This window comes from Tachysurus vachellii, chromosome 6 (genome assembly GCF_030014155.1).
Source record: "Tachysurus vachellii isolate PV-2020 chromosome 6, HZAU_Pvac_v1, whole genome shotgun sequence".
NCBI lineage: Eukaryota > Metazoa > Chordata > Actinopteri > Siluriformes > Bagridae > Tachysurus > Tachysurus vachellii.
The window spans coordinates 17,201,503-17,212,484 of NC_083465.1; positions in this window are offsets into that span (position 1 = coordinate 17,201,503).

Below are 10,982 nucleotides of genomic sequence, written 5' to 3' on the forward strand. Positions count from 1 at the left end.
AATATCCAAATGTGAAACAAGGGAACAACCTGAAAGGTGTGAGAGGAAGAGATATTAGTATATTGGATGTTACTAATCAAAATAGAACATATAAAGGTATCTTTAGGAGATGATTTTTTTCTAATAATTCCATTGCACATAGATTGACATGCTTTAATCAAAACTGTCTCAATAACAAGACAGCATGGAAAACACACAACAAGGCTACACCTTGTGGCTCATACGTAAAAAGGCTTCATTACAAATTTTACAGCATGAATAATCTCTCCCCTTTCTCCATCTGTTTGTCCATCAATGCTGCAGCCAGATTAAAACATTAGTATGTGCTAGAGTTCATGATCACAGAGGAATACCAGTGTGCTCTGTTCTGTCTCCTTAAGTAGTATATACTATATTGAACTACCAGTAAATACCATGCAATTTACACATGCACCTAATCACACACGTGCCTAATCTCATCCTCTCTCTCTCACACCCTTACTATGGATTACTACCACTATGACTTCCTAAGTTTTAAAAGTTAATAACTAAGTTTTAAAAGTTAATAAAGCAGTCATTTGAGGGAAAAGAAGTCAATATACAGCGGTTTCTAGTTCTTGAGTCATGAATGTATTAAACAACAAAATTCCCATAAACCAGTTATCCAGGATTTATAATCAGATCACAATTTATACAATATCACTGTCACATTGATATATGCAGCTCAGGAACACTGTTGTATAGATACTGTATAGCACTATATCTAAATATAATATATTAAGAAGATTATTCAGAGGCCATTTCCCATTTCTCAGACACTCCCACAAACTGTACAACACGTTGCTTACTGTTCCTCTTTAACTGGTAGCTGGATGATGTTTATTACATTCTCTGTACATATCTTTCATGAATGCCATCTGTTATCATTTACATTTACAGCATTTGGCAGATGCCCTTATCCAGAGCGACGCACAAAAGTGCTTAAGTCTTTATCATTGAATACATGAGCTCTTGTTCACTAGGCTACAGACTTAAGATACCATGAGCCTAAATCACTGTTCAAAGTTTTATCTATCTATCTATTTATTTATTTTTAAATACACACATACAACAAACAGGGAAGAAAGTGTTTCATGAATAAGTAGGTCTTCAACCGTCATTTGAAAATAGCCGGTGACTCAGCTGTCCAGACCTCTAGGGGAGGTTCATTCCACCACCTTGGTGCCAGAACAGAAAAGAGTCTTATAGTATACATACCTCTTACGCGGAGAGATGGTGGGACCAGTCGAGCAGTGCTGAAAGCTCTGAGGGTGCAAGGTGCAGTGCGAGGAGTTATGAGGGCTTTGCGGTAAGAGGGAGCTGTTCCATTTTTTTGGCTTTGTAGGTTAGCATCAGTGTTTTGAATCTGATACATGCAGCTACCTGAAGCCAGTAGAGGGATCACAGCAGCAAGGTGGTATGCTGCATTTTGGGTCATTTGCAGAGGATGAATTGCGTTCATAGGTAGACCTGCCAGCAGTGAGTTGCAGTAATCCAGTTTTGAGATGACAAGAGACTGTGTGGGCAAAAATTGTCCTTCTAATGCTGTAAAAAAAATCCTTCTAATGTTGTAAAGAAGGAACCGACATGAGCGTGTCACATTAGCAACATGCAAGGAATAGGACAGTTGATTGTCCATGATTACCCCAAGGTTGCGAGCTGTGACTGAAGAGGAAATCAGATCATTATGCATACTGAGGCAAGAATCGCAAATACTAGTAAACATGAAAATAAAAAAAGCTTGCCATGTTAGATGTGGAACACAGCTAAATGAATACTTCTCAAAGCCTTTGTATGATGAGTGTGATTATATATAGTGAATGGTTATATAGTTCAGATGTGTGCAATCAGTGTCCAGACTGTTTGTAGGGGGGGTGCATTCTGGGAAAATCAGTTTGATGGCAATTCTACAGTAGCATTGCCATGACACATAAAAGATTAACTATAAATTTACATTTATGGCATTCGGTCAACACAATCCAGAACAACTAACATTTTTTCACAGCTGAGCAGTGTTAAGGGCCTTGCTCAAGGGCCCATAAGCTCACAATATTTCAATCAGTTCAGTGTATTAACCACTCAGCTACCACTTCCCATAAAAAAAGAAAAAACAAGTTTTATCTGCAACAGGAATGTATTGAAAAAATTGTTATTGCATGTTACATCTGAAATTTAATTTTATTACAACCCAGTGCATACACCTGAGGCACAATTGACTGAATCATGTATTAAATTTAGAGTTTATAAATAAGAACTGATTTATGAAATAGAAAGTTATCAGCAATGACAGCGGATATCAGATTATAAAAAGTGAGCAGTGGACTATTTCTGACCATATTCTTGGTTAATCATGTGCTAGGAAATTGCAAAATATATATGTTTTAAAATGTACATCTAGCTTCCATACTGCTATGCCTGTAATATTACAGTAGATGCACGTTCATGCGCCACACAGGTGATGGAATGGTGAAGGTCAACAGGTAACTATGGGGAGCAAGCAGTGGCACTACATCATTCTGATGGATGTGAAACTAGGAGATGGATGCTGTTCTCTAGTATATTCTTTCACGTGTATCCTGTAAGGCTGCAGGAAGAGAAGGAGAGGAGATAGACAGGAAGAAGAGAAAGGAAGGGTGAGAGAACAGGAAAAAGTGTGAGAGAGACAGTATGCCCTGTTCAGCTCCAGTTCTTGCTCCATGTGATTGCGTCAGGTAAATGGATTCCCAGGACTGGCTTGTTAGTCAAGCTGACAGAAGATGAGCAGTAGCAGCACTTTATTGCTTTCTCATCCCTCAGTGCTTGCAGTGTTACTGTCCAGCACCAGTAATCTCATTTATCTCACACATCGGCAAACAGAATGATAGAGAGAGGCAGATGGTGTGTAGTTTGCAATAAAGAATTCCAAGTCTCCATGAAGGCTGAGAGAACTTTACAGATAACATAAGATGTAACAAAAGTAACATTAATGTGCAATTTTGAAAAGTGGCTCCAATCTAGGGATGTCAGACAGTCAACACACATTTCCGGTAAGACCAATGGTGTGTTAAAAGAAAATAGAGATAGAGTGTCAAGTCCTTGGTTGCATCCAACTGTCATTCATACAAACATTTTTATTTCTTGTTTGTTTCATTTAAGCTCCTATACATGAACACAAAACGGAAGATAGAAAAGCTGTATTTTTGCTCAGTTTAAACATTTTCATTAAGGGATCATGATGTCACATAGAGATGGCAAATCCAACAGCAATTTCTAAGTATGGTGCATTTCAGTGTCCTAATCCCATCTGCAGCTAAGGCGCATAATTAATGCGATGCAAATGTAACTGGATTTTAATACTGAAAGAGATGACACTTCTCGTCACATTTCAGTGTTAACCGATATCAATAGGCATGCAGCTGCTTCACCAGAAGCCTCTCCCCAGATGGAAGAACAATAGAGTCTGTCCATAAATAGTATCTCATAGAAAAAAATCTCAAAGCATTTCTTATTTAAATCTAGATTTCAGATGCAAATTTACCTTTTATGCTGATTGGATTTTATTTCTCTCTCCTTAAATGTTTATGGGTAAAAATGTTTATAGACAAGAAACAACACAGATAAATAAGTGTACTAAAGTAGACTAGGGTACAGACAAACATTTATGTTGAAATTATTTAAACAATATTTTTTTTGCCACTTGAGAAGAAACTAAGAGCAGAATCTATTTTAGTGGAACGAGAAATGGGCGGAGATTAAGTTTTCAATGTAGAATGAGTGTAGAATGAATGTTGTAATAATGCTCAACTGTGGTCAAACATATTGTATTTGCAGTTGGATATAAAACATTGGATTGTATAATGCAATAATAAACTGATTTAAATAAAACATCCCAAAGAGACTGCTATCGCTAAGCTTCCATATTTGGAAACTAATGTGATAACACAAAAAAATTGATTCGAGTACTGCAGGACAAATCAGTCTTTATGTTTGTCTATTATATCAGCAAGAATGAGATTTCCAGTCAGGCATTTTGAGTATGCAGTGAATGGAAGACAAATGTTTGGGTATGATTTAAACTGTCCACTGTATGAGCCAGGCAGAAAATGACTGAGCATCCATCCGCATTAGTAGACAAACAGGAAACGAGATTTTACTGTTGGCAAATGAGTTAAGTTAAGGTACCATCAAATCCAAGTAAATAAAGAGAAAAAGTAAGGACATAGACTGGAAGCGCTTCAGATTTGCTCCACGAAGACCATGCAATCTTTGGATCAAAATAATCCATTTATGCAGTTTTTCTAATACAAAACCTTATGTCCCTGTCCATTTCTATGAATAATATACTGTTTTGTTATGACAAACCACACATGAATAATCACATTCATATCACACCCCACTGAACATGCTCGATGTTTGTCAGGTCGTACAGGATACACTCAATTTAACGTTTCCATTAAATCATTGAGCAGAGCGCTTATCATGAGTGACATGTGAAATGTGCAACTAGTTCAATGGACTGTGATAGAAAGCATCAAGCAAATCTGACTGGATTCATAACCTAAAAGACTAGAGACTAATGCTGGTTTGTATTAGCACTAGAGTCATCTAATCTACAGTATCTGATAACAAAAAGACCATTTCAAACCAAAAAGGCATACAGTAAATAAAAGCAATACAAATAAGTATGTTGGTTATGTTTTTTTTTAGACATTCCAGTTTCACCATTTCAAATAATATCATATCATGAAATAACTTCATGTAGAGGAGCATGTAGTATATGAGGCATTAATTCCTAGCTAATGACTATTATAAAATATTGTACACTAAATAGTGATTACAATAATTTAGCAAAATTAGCTTCTTATTAATTCTTTATTTAGTGTTTTCATATTCATACCATATATTCTATGGTTACTGATATGTTTTTAGCATCCTAATTGTGCTCCTGAACCACTGTCTCAACATAATATACTGTATATAAAGATAATAATAACACAGATAACAAGACATAAATGACTGCTCTTAAATGCATGGGTCCATTACACAACTCTGTCTCAAAATATTAAAAAAGTATTTACTGTATGACAGGTAGACAAAAAAGGCAAACTCAATTACACTATAATAATGCCTGTGAATATGTCTCAAATATTATTAATGCCTTCATTTAAAGGTTCATTGATATAATCTTGTAGCACAAGGAATAATCTTGAAGAACACCAAATGATGCAATAAAGCTAGTAATGTTTTATTGCTTAGCTGCTGTAATAATGATATATTATCCATTTATATCTGCCTTTATTAGCTATGAATTATAAGTAATATGATCCTCCTATAAAGGTCTTACCTTACCTTTGTCTCTGAAAGAAACAAAGTTGAAAATGTGTCACAAGTGATAAACCCTTTAAAATGCGGCAAGAGAACCATTTATTTACTGTTACATACATTTATCTAGCTCCTATAATACAGAAAGATATTACATATAACAGGGAATTTGAAGAAATTCAAAAGAAATGAATTAGATTTCTGTAAAATACGAAGAGTTTATTGCTAAAGAGTAAACAGGACAAATGACATTCTAGTCACTGGTATACAAATGTAACCAAACAGCTTCTATTGTATTCAGTGCTCTGGAAAAACAAAATTCAGGTAAAGTTAACCAAGGGCACCACGCACAGTCTACGTGATCATCAAACTCTTTAAAGGTGTGCAGTAAACATTCTCAAGTGCTCTTGAGAACGTTCTGCTCTTGCCATCAGCACTGTGCTGATGTTTTGGGAACACCGTGTCTTCAGGAAAAGTCATTTCTCTCCTTATTAACTCTCTGATCTGTCACAGGGAAAGAACACGGTTTTTTCAGTTATGGACTGAATAAGCTCCTAAAGCCTGAGCCTGACGTGGGCGGACAGGTGAGATGGGCTCTATGCATAGCTAGAGAAGCTGAAGGAGAAATATAAGAATGTGGATTTTGTAGATTTCCCTTAAAGTGTGCTGGGATTTTCCAAACTTCTGAGCTGACAAATGTTGTGAATATTGTTATATTATTTTTAGGATTACAGACAAATGTTTTGATGATCTCAGAAAATAGGTGTAGGTGGAGAGACATATATTTGATTTAGCTATAAGTTTGATCTCTGTGACATTTATCAGATTAATACATTTATAAAATCTGATTTTACCCCAAAGGACTGAATTACATTAATCCCTGTTCCTGGTTTATTTATTTATTTATTTATTTATTTATTTATATTATTCTCAGTGATTAATTGTAATATGTTTTATTCTTAATAGCTGTTAATGGATACCAAAAGATAGGCAACAAAGGTGCAACTATAAATTCAAATCCTGATCAATACAACATGGACAGTTTAAATGAGAAACAATCAGGATTGCTCTTGCTATCTGTAAAAAATCAATCAGATAGTAGATCCAATATTAAAGGCAATCAACCAGCCTCCATTACAAGCAAATATGGCAAGTGTTAACCCTTTTTCTGTATTAATACCTGTGAGAATAACTAATTTATTGATGAACTGATTGAAGATCATTCAAAGTACTTATGCTTCATCATTCAGCGGTGAGGCTAGAAAAAGCAAAAAAATCTGCCAAAATGCAGTATCAATGAATGTAAATGAGAGAGAGAGAGAGAGAGAGAGAGAGAGAGAGAGAGAGAGAGGGAAATTGCTATAATGATAGTGATCTAGGGTAATTAATGTGGAAGAATTAGTGAAACTATTAATGAGTATTTTATGTGGGGATTAATGATAATGAAATATAATAAAGGGTCTCTCTCTGTGTGTGTGTGTGTGTGTGTGTGTGTGTGTGTGTGTGTGTGTGTGTGTGTATCTGTGTTTGTGTGTATGTGTGTACTTGCTAAAGGCAGCTCTGTTCTGGAAATCTTCTCTTCCTGTGAATCAGTCCATAGATAGAAAAGCTGCTGATAAAATATAATATGACAATCAAAAACACATTCCATTTATTTTTCTCTCTCTCTCTCTCGCTCTCTCTCTCTGATTATTATTATTATTATTATTATTATTATTATTATTATTATTATTATTATTATTATTATTATTATCGTAACATTAAGAATCCTTGGCACCAGATCCTTGTTATGGCAACATCAAAAATTCAAAACAAATAGCATGTAAATACATAGTGATCAAATGCTGACGCACTGATATAATATTACAAAGCCAGGCATTTGGTTGCAAGTGTTCCTCTACAGTTTGCAATGTTGAAAGGGCAGTGAATATAGCAGTGTGTCAACTTTAATTATGAAAGCAACATGATACAATAAAGAGCACATTTGATAGAAAGCTTTCTTTGATGTCTCTATATTAGCCACTGTTTCATGTGCAAAGCAGAGGTCGTGTGTCCTCACTTTATATTCTCATTCAACAAGCTGGTTCTTTGTAACACAGTCACTCACATGCACAAGCAAACACAAAGGGAGACAGGTGCACACACAGATCTGATCATTATAACTGAATGGTTGCGTTTTTAAGCAGATCACACTCAGAATCCTGATTTTGCTGTCTTTGATGTTAGAAATTGAAACTGGTTCAGAATTAATGTAATGTAACTTAATGCCCTAATTTCAGATTCAGGGTGAGCAGCGAACTGGGACCTTCCACTATAACTCATTTGTATCAAATATACATTATAAACACAAACTCAGGAGGTTGTAGCTCAGTTGTTAAGATTTTGGGCTACTGATCAGAAGGTTGTGATTTCAAATCTCAGGACTAACAAACTGTGACTGCTGGTGTAATAACTGTTTAGTGGTATAAAATACAAAAATGTAAGTCACTCCAGATAAGGGCATCTGCCAAATGCCATAAATGTAAAATATTATGTGTATTAATATCTTATGTTAAATCGTTTTTGTCAGATCAGACCACATACAAAAATACTATATACAGTATGTTTAATCTGTTTAATAGAGTAATTCTACTATATAGATGATGAAGTGCCGATGTCTTGCGAAAAATAAGTCTTTTTTCAAATCATTTCTTTCTTTGTTGTTGAGACAAGAAGAGCGACTATAAGCATTGTTTGATGATGGCTTACTGGGAAACCCTACCTGATAGAATGCTAGTGGTTACATGTTGTACAGAAAAACAATGAAATGATTTGTTTATCATCCTTGCCCATGTACACAAAGCCCTATGCAAGATTTTACAATGAATTTATCATCTGTGCACTTAGTATGGGAGCAAGTCAAGTACAAGTGAAGAGCAAGTCAACTAGAAATATTCAAAATATCGACAAACCAAACAACTTTCTGATTTGTTGCTGGTTCAGGATACCCAAGAAATGTGTTTTTTTTCTTGTTGTTGTTTATTTGTTTAATTTGTCCTGAAGGTGAAAATGAAAGTTATTTAAAAACACACTTAATATGTGAATCATTGTTGTTGCTGTGCTATTGCTCCAAACATCAATCTATGAAGTATCCCTAACCAAGTAAACAATTTAATCATTTAAATTGAATCAACTTCATCCACTTCAAAATCTGTAGGTTTCTGGATCTTGGAAATCTGTAGGTTTCTCCAGCTTTCTTTTAGCATCTATATTCTTTTTGCAGCAGATCATTTATTTCCTTCACAGCTACAGTAAATGTCAACACTTGACATTTAGCACAGTCTTCTTGAGCAGTATACAAAAAGGTGTGTCTATAAAATGACTGACTGGAGAAAATCACAACCAGCTAATCTGGCATGAAACTCAAGATTTTTTTTCTCTGGCACCTGGTAATCCTAACACATGAAAACCACTATCTATGCACACTCTAGCTTGGTGCGGCAGTGGAACTGCTTTCACAAAACACTGCCTGACAAGCTTGCGACTTCTGTGTGCTTGTGGGTGTGTAGGTGTGAGCCTTCAAACTCCCATGTGGCTGGATGATGGAGTGTTATGACAGGCACTAAATAATAGCCTGCATGGTAAAGAAGAAAAGGACTTATCTGTTACAGTAAACAGTGTAATCTTCACACCCTAGTATTTCTCTTGTCTGAATGTGTGATGGATCTCCCACTTAAAGTTAAATCTCTGCTCAAACTCCTGATGAATCTGGATGTGGAGGTAGATCATACCAACATATTAAAAACATGCATGAGCTAAATACATTAAACAGCATTTTATTTTAGGCATAAATGGTTTACTAATCCAAATGATGACCATTGATAATGTATTGATCCAAAACTTTATATACTGTAGCTAACAAATTAGGAAAATTGCCATTTCAATCACCCTGAACTATTAAAAGCAGACATGCAATAATCATTCTTGATCTGCTCACAAAAAAGCATGTATAGTTCATGTTAAGCAATCAAAAATAACAAAGACTGGGAACACAGCAGTAGCTTAGGCAGAGTATGAGCTGTCATAATGGTAGAAATAGGGCTGGCTTGATGTGATATTTGCTGTGGTGGAAGCAGAGAATGTGCTCTCTTGATTTTTCTACCCCTTTGTGAAAAAGCAGATATATATAGATATATTTAGATATATTTACTGCAGTTTATAGAGAAACAATGATGCACTTATCAATGGTGACAATTAATAGCTTTTATTACTGGTAAGAAATGTAAATGCAAGAATAGCTGATTTAAGAACAGTTGAGTTGTTGTTGCTTTTTAGCAAGTCAGATTGTCAAAGCTAGATGCCTTTAGTAAGATCATCAAGGGATATTTTTTAATTATGTGCACATACATGTTACAGTCTGGTGGTTCAATTTTCCTTTCTATCCCTTTGTTAGAGCTTAATCTTGGTTCCAGGACTTTCAAGATTCATCTCTGTACTTCTTTGCAAATTCCAATCGGGCCTTCTGACACTTACAGTAGGGCTGTAGTCTGTATTACTGCAGTCAAGGTATTTTTTGAAATTGTTAGGACACCAGTCGTTTCCTTCTTTTTCAGGATTTACCAAGTGGTTGTATTGTTGGTGGGCATTGCTTGGGTAATGGCTGTGAATGATATTCTTTCTTTTCTAAGCCTCATAATGGATTTTCATAGTCACTTTCAGGTGTGAAGGTAGGTTTGTCCTACAAATGTTGTCTTCATACAGTAGGTGACACCCAGGGCTCAAACCAAGAGCAGTCACTGAGAGCTATTAATTGTTTAAACAATCAGTCTGAGTTCAGACAAAAGGTGCTATATTTAGCAGGTATAGCATATCTAGATGTTAATCTCAAGGAAATGAAAGCTGAAATTCTAATATATCATTTCATATTCATCTTTTAATCTCAAACTCAGATGGGACTGCACACATACATATACAATAGGGTTTATTGGTAGGAGTAGGAGGAAGGGAAATGGGTCAAGTGGGGACAACATCAGAGCACTAGCTGTACATTAGTAGCCTGTATTGTGTAATTGATTGGAATAGTGACAAGGTTATTAATTCAATTCTAGCATAATTGGAAAAACTAATATTTTTTATTATAATGTGCTGTGATCATTATAATGTAGTACAGAATGTTTAAAGCAGGGATATATATGCCAATATGATGGCAATGAAAGATTAAACACTGGCATTGTGTGCAAATGTTTTTTAGTGGCAGTTAAAAGAACTAAAATGACAAACAGACTCAGTGGAAACATTTTAATAACAATCAAGATGTTATGGTATGCATTTTATCTATCTTCATCATCTAAAACAGACTATAATATATAACCTACATGATACTGGAAATGAGCATCTTGGTCCATGTGTACATGTGCATTAAGTGTATGCTTAGAGCAAATGGGAGCTCCATGGCAATGAAGGTGCACATGGCACAAACAAACACATGCTGCAAATGCAACAGTCCCAAGGGGATCACAGAATAATACACACAAAAAACAGTATGTGAGTATATCATTTCCAACCAGTGCAGATGTGATTCATTTATGAACCTGAGCCAGTAACCTATTTAAAAACAATTAGATTAGATAGATAGATAGATAGATAGATAGATAGATAGATAGACAGATAGATAGAACATAATA